Source organism: Lolium perenne, chromosome 4 (genome assembly GCF_019359855.2).
Source record: "Lolium perenne isolate Kyuss_39 chromosome 4, Kyuss_2.0, whole genome shotgun sequence".
NCBI lineage: Eukaryota > Viridiplantae > Streptophyta > Magnoliopsida > Poales > Poaceae > Lolium > Lolium perenne.
In genome coordinates, this window is record NC_067247.2 from 370,113,565 (window position 1) to 370,132,521 (window position 18,957).

Sequence of the window (18,957 nt, forward strand, 5' to 3'; positions counted from 1 at the left end):
TAATTAACCCTTCGAGAACCAACATGTGTTGTTTTTGTTCTTTTTACCCATTTCAACCCATCATGTCTCTTATCTAGAAATCTTCCGCCAAGTTAGCTTTGTTAGCCATCTTAGCATAACACAATTAGCGGCACTTTTATTGTGTAAGTGTGTCAATAACGCGAACAACTTTTCTGATCCCAACGAATGCAAACAGAAGAATAATAAAATATAGTGCCTCTGTTTTTTTATACATTGACATCTATTTTTAATAAGAAAATATTATATGAGTAGCATAGATATACAAAACTACATTATAACAATTTCTTGCAATGCATACAACCGTTTGCTGTAAAACCTAACATTATTCCTCGTATCTTTCCTCCCACAAGTGGCATTTGTATGTCAACTACCCATTTTGTAGGGTAGTCTTCATAAGATAGCTTCGATCAAACAATTACTTTCTTGCACTATAAAAAAACTGAAAGCCCATGCATCAGCAAGTCTGGCACACTTACATACATAAAATGCTTTAAAAATAACACAAAATTAACCAAATAAGATGTAACCACAAAGTTAGGATCAGCTCTCGCAACTACGGAGGCAACTAAAACGTATTTTTTTGCTGGCCAAGTTAGTAGATTTTGAATGTGCAGTTGTGTTACTCTTACCAGTGTTTGTGTCATACAAACATTGAAGTGTTGAAGGTCATCGAAGCTGGATGCTAGAACGCTTGCCTGGTCAGACCGCGACACCCGCCAAGCTCAAGGCCATTTATCATGTTCAGACTCCTCCCCATCACAGATTCCGCACATAGGAATGTCCGACCATTAAAACCTGAAATGGATAGCCAACCATCATAATAATCGAGAAATATTTCATATATGACTCCCACAGCTTCTAGTTACATACCTTAGGCATCTATCAGGCCATGGGATGATTTAAGTCAACCATCTAGCATGGTATACAAAATACATTGAATATCTCCATCATGTCTCTGTCGTGAAACTATAAAACCGTTCCAGTAATCTATAATTAGGAAGTGAAGAATCATGAGGTCTCAGATTCCAATCCATTAGATGCTTTGATATGTGTTTTATGAAAAGTAAAATTACAAGAGGCATTACAGAACTGAGGTGAATATATGTGTGCCAATTTTTAGCGGCACAACATTCAGTTATTGAGGCATCAAGATGGAAACAGTAAGCAATAAACATTTCTTTAAGTGCAGGCACATCGTTATGGTTGTCCATTTAAGAAATGGGAGCATGATTCTAAAATCCCAATAACATCTAGTAATTGAATATTTTACTCTTTTGAAGTTACAACATGGACAGTTCAGACGCTGAAAGGGAAGCATTTAAGGAGCATAACAGGCCCATCATTTTTTTCTATTTTCCATAGAAACTTCATGAAAGAACCATGTCTACATGTTCATATACAATTTTGGTTGTGTAGATAAATGATTGCAGCGACTACACAAAGACAAAGATAACGATGTACTGATTGGCTGCTACCTTGGCTTGTTTCTTTTAGCCATGCGACGCACTGGGACTGTAGCAGCCTTTGTTGTAGCATTCTTTGTGATTTGGATCTGACTTCTATTCAGAATTAACCTCCTTTGTGAAAGAACACCCTAAGGAACAAAAGCAGCATTACAAAACCGTCAAAAACTCTGATTGAACCATACTAACGATTATGATTTCGCATTGAACATAGTTTTATTTAATGGTGGAACACTTTATTCCATTAGGTAAATTACAGTGACATATAATCATCGTCAAAATCTCTTCTTAAACCACACTAACGATTATGATTTAACACTAAACCGAGTTTAAAAAATGCGTTCACTAAATACGTAAGCATGAAAGAACTCATAAAAAAACATAAGAGTTGGCCGTTTCTTGTTCCTTTTGACGCTTCCTTGATGTAGTACACAATATACATGTTAATTAGAGGGTAAATAAGAAGTGCCACTAAATAGACCGTATCTAACATATACTATCCTTTGATCTTTCCTACTTCTGAATGGTTTGTGGGGTATTGTATCTCTCCTACGACTTCTTGGATTTCTTGTTAAAGGAACAAACATGTTCTGGACAGATAACAGCCATAAGAACACTATAAAAACATGTGATGCTGGCAATGGGCTAGCAAACAGTGCAAAATGATAAATAAAATGCACACTGAATTTCAGATTAACACCATAGTGAGTTGTTTCCTATATCTTTCAGGATATATAATAAATTTAAGACGAACCATCTATAGAAGATAGAGAAGGAGGGCTTATGGAATGGAGAAGGGTGGACCGTTGGGGTCGCGGGATCGGCTACCATGGCATAGAGGACATGGATGTCACTCGACACCAGCGGTTCCCGGCGTCTTGTCCTCTCTAGGATCAGCAGATGCCAACACAGCCATCATTTTTGTACCTGTGGTCGCGCCCTACATCAGATTGCTCATAGTGTTGCAGTCCGATGATACCTACAGAGTACCAGCAACGAAGAGTATACAAAGCTCCCTGTCTTATATTTTGATGTATTAGAAAAAATGTCAGGCTATAAAATAACTTTAGAACATAGGTTGAAGGTGCAATCCTACCTGGATCCCACATAGAATGGCTATTGTATATGTATGTTTCCATCTCGAGAATATAAAACACAAGAGCATATTGACCAGCAACTATATCAAAAATATAATCTATTGGGAAGAAGTTAGTATAGCCCATGACATCAGATATGTAACCATAATGAACATTTGTCCATATAGATCTATTGTATGCTTTGTGCAATGCTAACCGAGAAACCTGAGACATAAAGTAAACCAAGTACGCAGGTACTGAGTACTCTTTTAGTACACAAGATCACGGCTTCAAAATTAGCACTTCCAAAAAGAAGAGAAGTGATTCATTGTTAAAACCAGCGGAAAAATGTTAGCAATAGCTGTTAAAACAAGGACAACATGGGTACGCCTCCCTGAAATTAATTGATCAACAATACAACGCAAGCAAATTTTTAATGAAAATGGCCAGCTGCCTTTAGTGTGTAAGCAAACCTTCAACATTGGATTTACCAGCTAATCTAGTAAGATATCATTGTTCAAGCAGAGTAGCAATCAGTCTTAAGCTGAATTCATCCGATAGAGGAATCAGAAACTACATACATGCATGCAATCTACATGATAGAAGTTGTCCAAGTTTTCTGAATACGCACTACCAGTCCATTTTGAAGAATATGTTATCTCGCAAATTTACAGGCCTGCTTCACCGCAAGAAAATACACCCATCAACCTGCATCAAAATACACGATCCATACCACTTACCAAATTCAGTACACTAAAATGAATCGCAAACACCAGGGTCCAAGACTTGCATCAACCCATATCGTCTCTGGGATGTGTTTTACTACCTAAAATGCATTCAGCTCCAGTTTTTAGTGTATTTTTGAAGCAATCATCTAATACTATCTTTTCCCAATGCTTACTCTGTGTTGTGTATTATGCTACGTATCTAGGATAAATAGATGTATAAAAAGTTATCTTTACTGCTTCATGATTTTACGCCACTTTCTGCTTCTATGGAAAGTATATGTGGTGCCAAGCCTACACTACAACCAAACTGAATGAAATTGTCCTTGACAGCTACAATCTCTTTCTAACCAAAGTGACTACACGTTTCCAAGTGGTATAAGTGGTGCGACAATTTTCGTTCAAATATAAGCAATTGGTGCGACAAACAGAATCGCTGCTATTGAGATACTACAGAGACCAGTAACATATCGATAGCGAGAGCTGGCAGCTGGATGTATGGTCGCCCTTGCTCATCCTCAAGCAGCTGTGCTTCCCCGCTCCTCAACCTGCATCAAATTTTGATTAGAACCAGAGCACTTCAATGAGAGTATTTACCTTCAAATTGGGCACATAGTCTGTGGGCTCCTAGTACGCTGGTCTCTTGGAGTAGGAGGCCCTCCACTCTGTCGTCCCCATCCCATCTGACGGAACCGCGGAAGATATGAGAGAGGGAGATGAGTAGCGCCAACGCGCCCGACGAAGGGCTCGACGGTTCAGGACGGCGTTCTGCAGGATGCGGCCGCATGAGGACGCTCAGGTATGGGTCGCCATCGCGGAAGCGGTTGTCATCGGAAGCAATGAGGTCGGCGGCTCGGGTTGTGGGGGAGGAGCGTTCGTTCACGGGCGAGGGTTTTGCCTGCTGGGCCTCAGTTCCATTCTGACGAGGTAGTCAGGCTTCGGCCCAAATGAGCCCGTGCGGGACGACGAAGTTTTTGACGTATCGTGCGGGACGACGAAGCTAGTGGCAGAATAAGGAACCACTTTAGTCTTTTTAGGTAGTAGAGAAATGGCGGCAATGTTCTATTGGCCTGCTAAACGAAGATTTAGCCAACATAACCGAGGGAGCGCAGCAAACTGTTCGTTCGCTTCGCTGCTGCTGGCCTTCTTGCCGTCGCAACAGTCCGGCGGCCGGAGGCAACGTGGAACGGTGCGGGGAGGAGCACTGGAGGAGGACAAGAGGGGCGCCGGCCGGAGCTAGACACTGGTAAATATTAAAATATAATTATCACTTGTCATGGAGAGCAAGAGCAATGCGCTCGTGGTGGTAGCTTGGGTCCTCTTCTTCCTGGCAGCCGGTGCGGTGGATGCCGGTCACGGTGAGATGGCGGTGTTGTGGAGGCCAGATAACGTGACGGTGGAGCCGGAGCTGGGATTGGTGCAGAGCCTTGCGAGTAATGATCATGTCAGCGAGAGCGCGTTGCAGCCAGACCAGACGAAGTGCTTACGGGGTAGCTCCTGCGGTGGGCGCGGAGCCCCCTACTCCGGACGCCCTAACTACTGCATATACCATAACAGAGAGGGCAACTGCTAGCCGTAATTATCGATCCATGCATGCAGCGTTTCTACATGTAATGTTTGTTCTCTTCTTTTGACTTTGTTTTTTGTTGAAGCACGCGCAGAGTAGCAATCTTGATGTTTTTTTTTTTGTTTAGTTGTGTTGGGTGCTCATGAAGCATGCCGCTCGATAATAATCTTACGTTGTATCGGTTGCAAAATTAAGTTTTTCCCTCGCCTTGTTTTGTGTTTCCAGTTTATCAGAGTAAGCATTTATTATCATCACACATCTCCATCTCCGGTATGTATAAAAGCACAAAATTGTTAAGAAGGAAGGAGGCGGATTATTGACGGACAAGGCAAGGAGATGTCGCATAAGGAATATATAGATTAGATCTTGTTGTAATCTAGTCGAATCTGTGCAGGACTCTTGAGACCTGACCTCCTATATAAAGGCCAAGAGAGGGCCTGCCGGAGGACACCCTACACAATCTCGCATACACCAAACCCTAGAAAACTTGCCTCTCGGTGAGATCACCATCATACAGTCTATCGTCTGACCCATTGTACTCCTTTTCACCCATAATCAAGATCAGACACACATGAGTAAGGGTTTTATCTCATCGAGGGCTCCGAACCTGGGTAAATCTTGCCTTCTGTTCATTTGGTATCCAATGTCTTGTGCTAACCTGCATGATTCCATCAACCCTAAGCCCCTCATGATGGGAATTGCCGAGGAGATCCCTCGTCAATTGGCGCCGTCTGTGGGAACTCTGCTCGTTCAAAGCACATCATCGGTTGTTCTAATGATGCCTTCGGCATCGACTGCATCGGCTCTGTCATCGCCGGTCTTGGAGGACTCGATCTGCTTCGAGTCCTTCGAGTTCACCCCCACACCTTCGCACCGCGTTCGGCCTTCTCGGGTTTACGCGGAGGGATGGACCTGACGATTGGGAGCATCCACCTCAGCTTCAGTGCCGGCAGTGTTCTTCGACTTCCAGAATCGATCTACTCGGGACCTGCAGCAGCCACGACTTCATTGACTGCCACATCTATTGTTTCATCACTAATCGTGGCCGATTTATCGCCTGCAAATTCACCGACTGCACCGACAACACTGATCATGTCGGATCCTTCATCACCATCGGCGTTATCATCGCGCCGTACCATGACTACAATGTTCGTCGGATCTGATGACTCTGAGTCATTGGATTTGGCATTGTACTACTGCACCTGTTGCGACAGTAGGCATGAGGTCGGCTCGGATGCCCCTCCCTTTGTGTGCGGCATCAAATACTCCGTCGACAAAGAAAGCATCGACAACCACGGCGACATCATCCCTATATCCGCGGCTCGGCTGGCACGCTACCAGGTCTGCGTCACTTTTGACCCGGAGACCGGAGCCGAAGTTCCAGCGGGTGGCGATATTGCGCACACCAACAACGATCGGCAGCGGGATGGCGAAGCTAACGGAAACAACACCGACACCACCATCTTAGTCTCCCAGACGAAGTGGGATGCATCGCAGAACTGCGTTCGACTGGTCAAGGATCAAGCATAACTTAATTGATGACAATTGGCGGCTGACCTATCAAAGACCATCACCAAATTGATGAAAACCACCAACAGCTGAGCTGATGGCGGAGACCACGTGCGAAAATCTCGCCGACGCAGTGACGGTGACGAAGGCAATCAATGACACCTGAGTGACTCGGGTAGCCGAAGAGATTGCGGCAACGATCGCCATAAGAAGAGGAGAAGTCACGGTTACGAAATGGCCAACGACACCAACATGGTTGCAGCTGGTCACACTAAACGGCATGGGGACCAGTTGACAAGGGATTAACTTATCAATGCCTACGGATTGTAGACTAGGGTTTCGTTGGATGTAGAGGGCAAGTAGATCTCGAAGGTTTCAGCCGAAAAGTGCTCGACAATGTAAAAACTAGGGTTGTGTTGACAGTAGATTTGATGCTTTCTTTGTCCCTCGACTCCCCCTTATATAGGAGGTGGAGCCGAGGGATTCGTATTGTACAAGTTACAGAGTCCGGGAAGGTTTCTAACTCATCCCGCAAGATTACAAACATCATCTCCTAAAACAACTCTAGCTTTCCTTAATAGTATCTTGGACTTCCGAATCTTCTTATTCTTCGGGTCGTGGGCTTTCAATAAACCCCGGGTACCATCTTTGGCAGGCCCATTGGGTATGCCTATGTCAGTAGCCCCCGAGATTTTGCTTGAATCGCAGAGTCAAGGAAAATCTCCACCTTTATATTTATTCGACAACTCTGAATTTTCGCACATATCTTTGCATACAAATTTCTATATTGTACAGGGATAATGGTAGTTGGGGCTAGTTCATCTGACGGATCAGGTACTAGTTAACTGCTCTAGTGGCAATCCGCAAAAACCTACTTCAAGATCACGTCCCTGGACATGATCTCGGGATACCGGTGTAAACTTCGACAGGTGCCGCTTAAGGTCTTACCATTCTGTCGAGTCCCAGTCATATTTATCGGGTACCTAACACGTCCGTTAGGATTTTTCTTCGTATCTGTTGATACGGAAAAAAGTAGCAAACCGACGTCAGAGACGGCGCCACGCCGCACAGAACGGATCTGGGGTCTTACCTTCGCAAATTTTGCGGCATTCAGAGATTTATTCACAACTTTGGCGCTCTGAGAATATATTGTCGAGTGCTTATTCGGCTGTTGGAATAGCACATTTTATTGAGTTAACGGATGACTTATATTGCTTTCCCGATGGGAGTATATGTAGAGTTATTTTAACTCGAAATATACCCTCTTGTTCTTCTATTTTTCTTTTTTATAATTTCATCGGGCACGCGAACAGCGTTCCCGATGGGAGTAGCCCCCGAGGCTACAGCCAAGAACTTGTGCTTGGGTGTAGGCTCCACATTTTATGCCGCTATATTTTCTTTTTCTCCCGAAACTTTTAAATCTCTCGGGTGCGCGAATAGCGCTCTCGATGGGAGTAGCCCCCGAGGCTATGAGCAAATATTTTATATTTGATCATAGGCTCATATCATTTCTATTTTGTCTTTCTCGAACTTTTCATTTTTTCCGAAGTAGCCCCCGAGCATTTGGGCAAAAACTTGTTTTTGTTCAAAGGCTCCCGAAATAATCAATGATCTTTTCCTGTCGAAATTCTTGTCAAGCATCTTTGTCGAAACTTTCTTTTATCAGGGTGACATCATTGCTTACGATAGCCATGATTACTCAATCGGGAACATGCGAGAACCGCTTCTCTCTCTGCCTTGTGGGTCCCATTTTCCTATCCAATTGACACGTCGTGCAAGTGGGGGACACACGTTCTCCGCTTTTTCTGGCACTTATACTGTATCGTCTGTCCGTTCACTTCTCAGTAAAAATCCATTTTTACCCCTTGTCCACGTGTTGGCTATCTGCGTCATAATTTTTCCATCCAACGGTTGCCTCGACTCGCCGCACCACTACATAAGGCCATCGTCTTCCTCCTTCAGCACTTTCGCTCGCGCCGCACCTCTGTTCTTTCTTTACGAAAATTCTCCGCTGCGCCCAGATCTCTTTGTGCTCCTTCGCCCTTGCGCTCTTCTACTCCACGCTTGTTGATGCCGCCGCGCAAACTCATCAGGGACAGTACTCCAGAATCACAGATGGCTACGGAAGATCTGGGGAACTTGGAGTGGGAGAGATCCAAAATCTCTCAACAGGATATCAATATGCTGAAGAAGCTTGGCATCAGTGGGAAACAAGACGCGCTGCGCTTCCCCAAGGAAGAAAGCTACCCAGCTCCGCCAATGCAATATCGGGTTAGTTTTGTCGACCACCTTATCCATGGTCTTTCCACCCCCATCCATGATTTCCTTCGTGGGTTGCTTTTCATGTATGGACTGCAATTTCACCATCTTACTCCCAACTCCATTCTCCACATTTCTATCTTTATCACATTGTGTGAAGCTTTTCTTGGGATCCAGCCTAACTGGTCCCTATGGAAACGTATCTTTTTTTGTCGCCGTAATGGCTCTCCCAACATCGCCTATAACATAGGCGGCGTTGTGATATGCGTCCGCCCTGACGTTGAATACTTCGACGTCAAATTCCCTGATTCAGTTCAAGGGTGGCGCAAAAAATGGCTGTACATCCACGAGGAGAATCATGGCTCTGTTGAAGACAACATCCCTCCTTTTGATGGTGCCGAAAAAATCTGTCGTCGCCGATCCTGGGATGCCGAGGCTACCGACGAAGAAAAGACGGCGACAGAAGCATTGATGACCCGTATCCACGATCTGCAAAACACCTGTGGCAAAGAATTGTCGGGTATCCATATCACAGCGTATTTCCTTAGAATCAGAGTGCAGCCTCTTCAGGCTCGCAAAAATCCCCTCTGGAAGTATACTGGCGACGATGATGTGGATCGTTTGTCGGTGGATTTATCGGTTAAAGATTTAGAAAAACTTGTCCGAAAAATCTCTTCTCTTAGCAAGAAAGATCCTGTCCCTTCTTCTTGTCACGTAAAACCTTACAGCGCCACCAATGCGCTTCCCAAGGTAACCTTTGCCGACTTTCTCATATTTGTTTGACATCCTTTTCATAACTCTTTTATTGACATCTCATTTTTTTTTTATAGAATCATCCAAGCCTTGTCTCTCTTCCTCCCCTTCCTGAGGGCGGAGAAGTCGAAGAACGAGCCGTTGTTACTGATGACAACCAAGATGCTCCTTCCTTTGAGAATGAACCCGCAGGTTCTCGAAAATCTGCGGGATCCTCTGAAAAAGAGGCTGCCTCTGAAGCTACCGCATCGGCACAATCTCCTCCTCCTGCTGTTTCTCCGAAGAACAAAAGGAAAAGGACAGACGTCGAAGAAAAGACAGACGTCGAAAATTCCGGCACTTCCAAAGCCGAAGAACCTGCTCCTTCACGTCAAAAGGCAGCTTTCGATCCATATCTTGACGCCCTCATTAGTTCGTAAGTTATTCCGTGGCTCTCGCTGTTTTAATTCTTGAAAGTTTTCGTCTGTATACCTTCTTATACTTCCGCAATGTAATTGCAGTGGTGATGAGGAAGAAGTGCCAGCTATTGATGCGCCTACTCGAACGAGTACTTCGCATACTCTAGTTGTTTCTGAAGTGCCAGTTGAAGGAGAAGAATCTTCGCCTCCTCAACAAAACATCGACGCACCTATTCCTCCTGCAAGCCCTCTCGTCCCTTCTTCAAAAAGGGCAAGGGTTGAAACAATCATGGAGCCTACCTTGCAATTGGGTAGCTCCTCGACTCCTCTTTTGGATGATGTAAGTCCTCAACTGTTTTCTGACGTTGTCGATGATTTCATTAGTTGCTTCTTTTTGATATTGTGCTATCGCACTCTTTTTTTCTTACCGACGTTTTCTTTCTCTATCTTTCTTGTAATAGCCTTTGATTAAGGAGTTCATCCGCTTCGGTGCCCAATTCGTTGGGTACCGCGATTATGCTAGCAAAGCTGAAGGTAATGTCTTTCTGCTTCTCTTTACCCTTGCCTTCATACTCCTTTCTTGTCATGATTTTAACTAGATTTAACTATCTTGGCAGAAAAACTGGCGGAAGCCAACGAGCGTGCCAACACACTTGCTCAAAAATTAAAGCAAAGTGAGGAGGCTCGTAAGAAGGCCGAATCAGATGCTAGTAAGGCTAAGGTGGAGGCTGATAAGGCCAAAGCCGATGCTGCTGGTGTCGAAGAACTTAGGAAGAGGCTTCACGATGCCGAGACTTCGCTGAGCGAGCATATAACCGCACAATCTGCTCGTGAAGAGGCGATTATTAAATGTCTGAAGTCGCAAAACCGTCGCTTTGTCAGTGAGTACCTGAACCATTTTGTATTCTTTTGGACTTGCTTTTCTTTACTTGTCTGTTGATCAATAATTTTCTGTCTCGACAGATTCAACATCTCAGGAATTTGAACTTGAAGATCCCGACAATGATCCTCTTCTTGATACACTTGCGTTCCTTGAGTTTCATGGAACAGAAACACGTGAAGGCATTAACCAAGCCAAGGAAGGACTGTCGCGGCTCTTCCCCTACTTCTTCCCGAAGAAAGAGGAACCCGCGACTTTTCTTGCTCTTGCCAAGTGCTTTAATCCACCAGAAGATCTTGGACTGAAGTTGCGCCAAGAAAATATGAAGGTCGCTGTTGAAAGCACTGTCGCCCTGGTTGCTGACAGTCAGCAAAACGTCGACTGGACCAAAGTTGGCGACACACAGGAGATGGAGACCACGAAGTGGCGATCACTGATCAAAGCTGCGAAGCCCAACACAAAGAAGATCCTCGCTTATCTTGGATTCAAGCCTACTCCTGCCCCTAGCTCATCAAAGCCGGAGGTCTAGTAGAATGCCTTATCTTTTTTCTATTTTTTATTTTCTTGTTCCTTCTGAAGTTGTCGCCACAGTAACTTTGGCTACCACTGTCGTAGTATTTCTTTTGAAGACTCCTCCTGTAATATCTGTGTGAATATCTGATACGTCTCCGACGTATCGATAATTTCTTATGTTCCATGCTACATTATTGATGATATCTACATGTTTTATACATATTATATGTCGTATTTATGCATTTTCTGGCACTAACCTATTAACAAGATGCCGAAGAGCCAGTTGCTGTTTTCTGCTGTTTTTGGTTTCAGAAATCCTAGTAAGGAAATATTCTCGGAATTGGACGAAATCAACGCCCAGGGTCCTATTTTTGCACGAAGCTTCCAGAAGACCGAGGGGTAAAGGAAGTGGGGCCACGAGGCGCCGCCACACTAGGGCGGCGCGGCCCAGGCCTTGGCCGCGTGGCCCTAGCGTGTGGGGCCCTCGTGTGGCCCCCTGCGTTGCCCTTCCGCCTACTTAAAGCCTCCGTCGCGAAACCCCCAGTACCGAGAGCCACGATACGGAAAACGTTACTGAGACGCCACCGCCGCCAATCCCATCTCGGGGGATTCAGGAGATCGCCTCCGGCACCCTGCCGGAGAGGGGAATCATCTCCCGGAGGACTCTTCACCGCCATGGTCGCCTCCGGAGTGATGAGTGAGTAGTTCACCCCTGGACTATGGGTCCATAGCAGTAGCTAGATGGTCGTCTTCTCCTTATGTGCTTCATTGTTGGATCTTGTGAGCTGTCTAACATGATCAAGATCATCTATCTGTAATTCTATATGTTGTGTTTGTCGGGATCCGATGGATAGAGAATACTATGTTATGGTGATTATCAATCTATTACCTATGTGTTGTTTATGATCTTGCATGCTCTCCGTTATTAGTAGAGGCTCTAGCCAAGTTTTTGCTCTTAACTCCAAGAGGGAGTATTTATGCTCGATAGTGGGTTCATGCCTCCATTAAATCTGGGACAAAGGATGAAAGTTCTAAGGTTGTGGATGTGCTGTTGCCACTAGGGATAAAACATTGATGCTATGTCCAAGGATGTAGTTATTGATTACATTACGCACCATACTTAATGCAATTGTCTGTTGTTTGCAACTTAATACTGGAAGGGGTTCGGATGATAACCTGAAGGTGGACTTTTTAGGCATAGATGCATGCTGGATTGCGGTCTACGTACTTTGTCGTAATGCCCAATTAAATCTCACTATATTTATCATATCATGTATGTGCATTGTCATGCCCTCTCTATTTGTCAATTGCCCGACTGTAATTTGTTCACCCAACATGCTATTTATCTTATGGGAGAGACACCTCTAGTGAACTGTTGACCCCGGTCCTATTCTTTACATCGAATACAATCTACTGCAATACTTGTTCTTTACTGTTTTCTGCAAACAATCATCTTCCACACAATACGGTTAATCCTTTGTTACAGCAAGCCGGTGAGATTGATAACCTCACTGTTTCGTTGGGGCAAAGTACTTTGGTTGTGTTGTGCAGGTTCCACGTTGGCACCGGAATCCCTGGTGTTGCGCCGCACTACATCCCGCCGCCATCAACCTTTAACGTGCTTCTTGGCTCCTCCTGGTTCGATAAACCTTGGTTTCTTTCTGAGGGAAAACTTGCTACTGTCTGCATCACACCTTCCTCTTGGGGTTCCCAACGGACGTGTGTTAATTGCACGCATCAAGCTCTTTTTCTAGCGCCGTTGCCGGGGAGATCAAGACACGCTGCAAGGGGAGTCTCCACAATCCAATCTCTTTACTTTGTTTTTGTCTTGCTTTATTTTATTTACTACTTTGTTTGCTGCACTTAAACAAAACACAAAAAATTAGTTGCTAGCTTTACTTTATTTACTGTCTTGCTCTCTATATCAAAAACACAAAAAAATTAGTTACTTGCATTTACTTTATCTAGTTTGCTTTATTTACTACTGCTAAAATGAATACTCCTGAAAACACTAAGTTGTGTGACTTCACAACCACAAATAATAATGATTTCCTATGCACACCTATTGCTCCACCTGCTACTACAGCAGAATTCTTTGAAATTAAACTCGCTTTATCGAATCTTGTTATGAGAGAGCAATTTTCTGGGTGTTAGTTCGATGATGTCTTGCCTATCTTAATAATTTTGTTGAATTGTGTGAAATGCAAAAGTATAAAGATGTAGATGGTGATATTATAAAATTGAAATTGTTTCCTTTCTCATTAAGAGGAAGAGCTAAAGATTGGTTGCTATCTTTGCCTAAGAATAGTATTGATTCATGGACTAAATGTAAGGATGCTTTTATTGGTAGATATTATCCTCCCGCTAAAATTATATCTTTGAGAATTAGCATAATGAATTTTAAACAATTAGATAATGAACATGTTGCTCAAGCATGGGAGAGAATGAAATCTTTGGTAAATAATTGCCCAACCCATGGACTGACTACTTGGATGATCATCCAAACCTTCTATGCAGGACTAAATTTTTCTTCGCGGAACCTATTGGATTCAGCTGCTGGAGGTACCTTTATGTCCATCACTTTGGGGGTGGCTACAAAGCTTCTTGATGATATGATGATAAATTACTCTGAATGGCACACTGAAAGGGCTCCACAAGGTAAGAAGGTAAATTCTGTCGAAGAAACCTCCTCCTTGAGTGATAAGATTGATGTGATTATGTCTATGCTTGTGAATGGTAGATCTAATGTTGATCCAAATAATGTTCCTTTAGCTTCATTGGTTGCTCAAGAAGAAAATGTTGATGTGAATTTCATTAAAAATAATAATTTCAACAACAATGCTTATAGGAACAATTCTGGTAATAACTATAGGCCTTATCCTTCTGCTAATGGTAATGGTTATGGTAATTCTTATGGGAATTCTTACAACAATAATAGGAGTGTACCCCCTGGTCTTGAAGCCATGCTTAAAGAATTTATTAGTACACAAACTGCTTTTAACAAATCTGTTGAGGAAAAGCTTGATAAAATTGATATTCTTGCTTCTAAGGTTGATAGACTTGCCTCTGATGTTGATCTTTTAAAATTGAAAGTTATGCCTAATAAGGACATTGATAATAAGATTACTACTACAGCAAATGCCATCCAAGTTAGAATTAATGAGAATATAAGATTAATGGCTGAATTGCGTGCTAGGTGGGATAGAGAAGAAAATGAAAAACTAGCTAAAGAGAATAATATAGCTAAAGTTTGGACTATTACCACCACTAGTAATGATAATGATTCACATGTTGCTACACCTCCTACTATTAATGGTAAAATAATTGGTGTTGGCAATGTTTCTACTCCTAGTGCAAAGCGTACAAAACTGCCTGAAATTGCTAAAACTGCTGAAACTGTTTGTGATAAAACTACTGAAATTTTTTCCAACATTGGGGGTGATGATCCCATTGCTGTAGATCATAATGGTTTGGATTTTGATGATTGCCACATCTCTGAAGTTATAAAGTTCTTACAAAAACTTGCTAAGAGTCCCAACGCTAGTGCTATAAATTTGGCCTTTACAAAACATATTACAAATGCTCTCATCAAAGCTAGAGAAGAGAAACTAAAACTTGAAACTTCTATTCCTAGGAAGTTAGAAGATGGTTGGGAGCCCATCATTAAGATGAGGGTCAATGATTTTGATTGTAATGCTTTATGTGATCTTGGTGCAAGTATTTCTGTTATGCCTAAGAAAGTCTATGATATGCTTGACTTGCCACCATTGAAAAATTGTTATTTGGATGTTAATCTCACTGATAATGCTAAAAAGAAACCTTTGGGGAGAGTTGATAATGTTCGCATTACCGTTAACAATAACCTTGTCCCCTTTGATTTTGTTGTCTTGGATATTGAATGCAATGCATCTTGCCCCATTATATTGGGAAGACCTTTTCTTCGAACCGTTGGTGCTACTATTGATATGAAGGAAGGTAATATTAAATATCAATTTCCTCTCAAGAAAGGTATGGAACACTTCCCTAGAAAAAGAATGAAGTTACCTTATGAATCTATTATTAGAACAAATTATGATGTCGATGCTTCATCTCTTGATAATACTTGATTTACACTTTCTGCGCCTAGCTGAAAGACGTTAAAGAAAAGCGCTTATGGGAGACAACCCATGTTTTTACTACAGTACTTTGTTTTATATTTGAGTCTTGGAAGTTGTTTACTACTGTAGCAACCTCTCCTTATCATTTTTTTGTGCCAAGTAAAGTCTCTATGGTAAAGTTGATGCTAGATTTGGATTGCTGCACAGAAACAGCATTGCTGTCTGTCACGAATTCGCGCAGAAGTCTGTGTAAAAAAATAAAAAAAATCTGCAAATTTACGTGCGTGATCCTCAGATATGTACGCAACTTTCATTAGTTTTGATTTTTTCCGTTTGAGCAAGTTAAGTGCCCCTTCCAGGTTCGTCTTTACGGACTGTTCTGTTTTTGAAAGATTCTGCCTTTTATTTCGCATTGCCTCTTTTGCTATGTTGGATGAATTTCTTTGTTCCATTAATGTCCAGTAGCTTTGTGCAATGTCCAGAAGTGTTAAGAATGATTGTGTCACCTCTGAACATGTGGATTTTTATTGTGCACTAACCCTCTAATGAGTTTGCTTGAAGTTTGGTGTGAAGGAAGTTTTCAAGGGTCAAGAGAGGAGAATGATATACTATGATCAAGAGGAGTGAAAGCTCTAAGCTTGGGGATGCCCCGGTGGTTCACCCCTTCATATTTTAAGAAGACTCAAGCGTCTAAGCTTGGGGATGCCCAAGGCATCCCCTTCTTCATCGACAACATCATCAGGTTTCTCCCCTGAAACTATATTTTTATTCAGTCACATCTTATGTACTTTGCTTGGAGCATCTATTTGTTTTTGTTTTTGTTTGAATAAAATGGATCCTAGCATTCATTGTGTGGGAGAGAGACACGCTCCGCTGTTGCATATGGACAAATATGTCCTTAGGCTTTACTCGTAGTATTCATGGCGAAGGTTGAATCTTCTTCGTTAAATTGTTATATGGTTGGAATCGGGAAATGCTACATGTAGCAATTCTAAAATGTCTTGAATAATTTGATACTTGGCAATTGTTGTGCTCATGTTTAAGCTCTTGCATCATATACTTTGCACCCATTAATGAAGAAATACATAGAGCTTACTAAAATTTGGTTTGCATATTTGGTCTCTCTAAAGTCTAGATAATTTCTAGTATTGAGTTTTGAACAACAAGGAAGACGGTGTAGAGTCTTATAATGTTTACAATATGTCTTTTATGTGAGTTTTGCTGCACCAGTTCATCCTTGTGTTTGTTTCAAATAGACCTTGCTAGCCTAAACCTTGTATCAAGAGGGAATACTTCTCATGCATCCAAAATCCTTGAGCCAACCACTATGCCATTTGTGTCCACCATACCTACCTACTACATGGTATTTCTCCGCCATTCCAAAGTAAATTGCTTGAGTGCTACCTTTAAATTTCCATCATTCGCCTTTGCAATATATAGCTCATGGTACAAAATAGCCTTAAAAACTATTGTGGTATTGAATATGTACTTATGCACTTTATCTCTTATTAAGTTGCTTGTTGTGCGATAACCATGTTTTCTGGGGACTCCATCAACTCTTTGTTGAATATCATGTGAGTTGCTATGCATGTTCGTGTTGTCTTAAGTAAGGGCGATTTTCACAATCAAATGGTTTGAGTATGCATACTGTTAGAGAAGAACATTGGGCCGCTAACTAAAGCCATGAATCATGGTGGAAGTTTCAGTTTGGACATAAAACCTCAATCTCTTATGAGAATATTAACTGTTGTTGAATGCTTAAGCAGTAAAAGAGGAGTCCATTATCTGTTGTCTATGTTGTCCCGGTATGGGTGTCTAAGTTGAAGAATGATCAAAAGCGAGAAATCCATTGCGAACTTTCTCCTTAGACCCTTGTACAGGCGGCATAGAGGTACCCCTTTGTGACACTTGGTTGAAACATATGTTATGCAATGATGATCAGTGTTAACCCAAGCTAATTAGGACAAGGTGCGAGCACTATTAGTACACTATGCATGAGGCTTGCAACTTGTAAGATATAATTTACATGATACATATGCTTTATTACTACCGTTGACAAAATTGTTTCATGTTTTCAAAACCAAAGCTCTAGCACAAATATAGCAATCGATGCTTTCCTCTTTGAAGGACCTTTCTTTTACTTTTATGTTGAGTCTGTTCACCTATCTCTCTCCACCTCAAGAAGCAAACACTTGTGTGAACTGTGCATTGATTCCTACATACTTGCATATTGCATTTGTTATATTACTCTATGTTGACAAATATCCATGAGATATACATGTTATAAGTTGAAAGCAACCGCTGAAACTTAATCTTCCTTTGTGTTGCTTCAATACCTTTACTTTGATTTATTGCTTTATGAGTTAACTCTTATGCAAGACTTATTGATGCTTGTCTTGAAGTACTATTCATGAAAAGTCTTTGCTTTATGATTCATTTGTTTACTCATGTCATTACCATTGTTTTTGATCGCTGCATTCATTACATATGCTTACAATAGTATGATCAAGGTTATGATGGCATGTCACTCCGTAAATTATCTTTGTTATCGTTTACCGCTCGGGACGAGCAGAACTAAGCTTGGGGATGCTGATACGTCTCCGACGTATCGATAATTTCTTATGTTCCATGCTACATTATTGATGATATCTACATGTTTTATACACATTATATGTCGTATTTATGCATTTTCCGGCACTAACCTATTAACAAGATGCCGAAGAGCCAGTTGCTGTTTTCTGCTGTTTTTGGTTTCAGAAATCCTAGTAAGGAAATATTCTCGGAATTGGACGAAATCAACGCCCAGGGTCCTATTTTTGCACGAAGCTTCCAGAAGACCGAGGGGTAAAGGAAGTGGGGCCACGAGGCGCCGCCACACTAGGGCGGCGCGGCCCAGGCCTTCGCCGCGCAGCCCTAGCGTGTGGGGCCCTCGTGTGGCCCCCTGCGTTGCCCTTCCGCCTACTTAAAGCCTCCGTCGCGAAACCCCCAGTACCGAGAGCCACGATACGGAAAACCTTACTGAGACGCCGCCGCCGCCAATCCCATCTCGGGTGATTCAGAGATCGCCTCCGCACCCTCGCCGGAGAGGGGAATCATCTCCCGGAGGACTCTTCACCGCCATGGTCACCTCCGGAGTGATGAGTGAGTAGTTCACCCCTGGACTATGGGTCCATAGCAGTAGCTAGATGGTCGTCTTCTCCTTATGTGCTTCATTGTTGGATCTTGTGAGCTGCCTAACATGATCAAGATCATCTATCTGTAATTCTATATGTTGTGTTTGTCGGGATCCGATGGATAGAGAATACTATGTTATGGTGATTGATACGTCTCCGACGTATCGATAATTTCTTATGTTCCATGCCACATTATTGATGATATCTACATGTTTTATGCATACTTTATGTCATATTTATGCGTTTTCCGGAACTAACCTATTGACGAGATGCCGAAGGGCCGCTTGTCGTTTCTGCTGTTTTTGGTTTCAGAAATCCTAGTAAGGAAATATTCTCGGAATCGGACGAAATCAATGCCCAGCATCCTATTTTTCCACGAAGCTTCCAGAACACCCGAGAGGAACCAGAGGGGGGCCACAAGGCCACCAGACGCTAGGGCGGCGCGGCCAGGGCCTGGGCCGCGCCCCCCTATTGTGTCATTGCCTCGTCAGCCCTCCGACTCCGCCTCTTCGCCTATTTAAGC

The 18,957-nt window shown here is 42.7% G+C and overlaps 1 long non-coding RNA gene across 2 annotated transcripts; it reads right to left on the reverse strand.

Annotated features, from left to right (window-relative positions):
* Nucleotides 1-204: 204 nt before the first annotated feature.
* LOC127326900 (uncharacterized) lies at nt 205-4,146 on the reverse strand. 2 transcript variants are annotated; one of them, XR_007868182.2, is made up of 5 exons: nt 2,239-4,146; nt 1,497-1,615; nt 892-1,008; nt 651-816; nt 205-460 (listed from the first exon to the last, which is right to left on the reverse strand). It is a non-coding gene; the product is annotated as an uncharacterized lncRNA (long non-coding RNA). The 2 variants fall into 2 exon arrangements; XR_007868183.2 differs by lacking the exon at nt 205-460 and having other exon boundaries at nt 551-816; nt 2,289-4,145.
* Between the last annotated feature and the right edge of the window lie 14,811 nt (nt 4,147-18,957).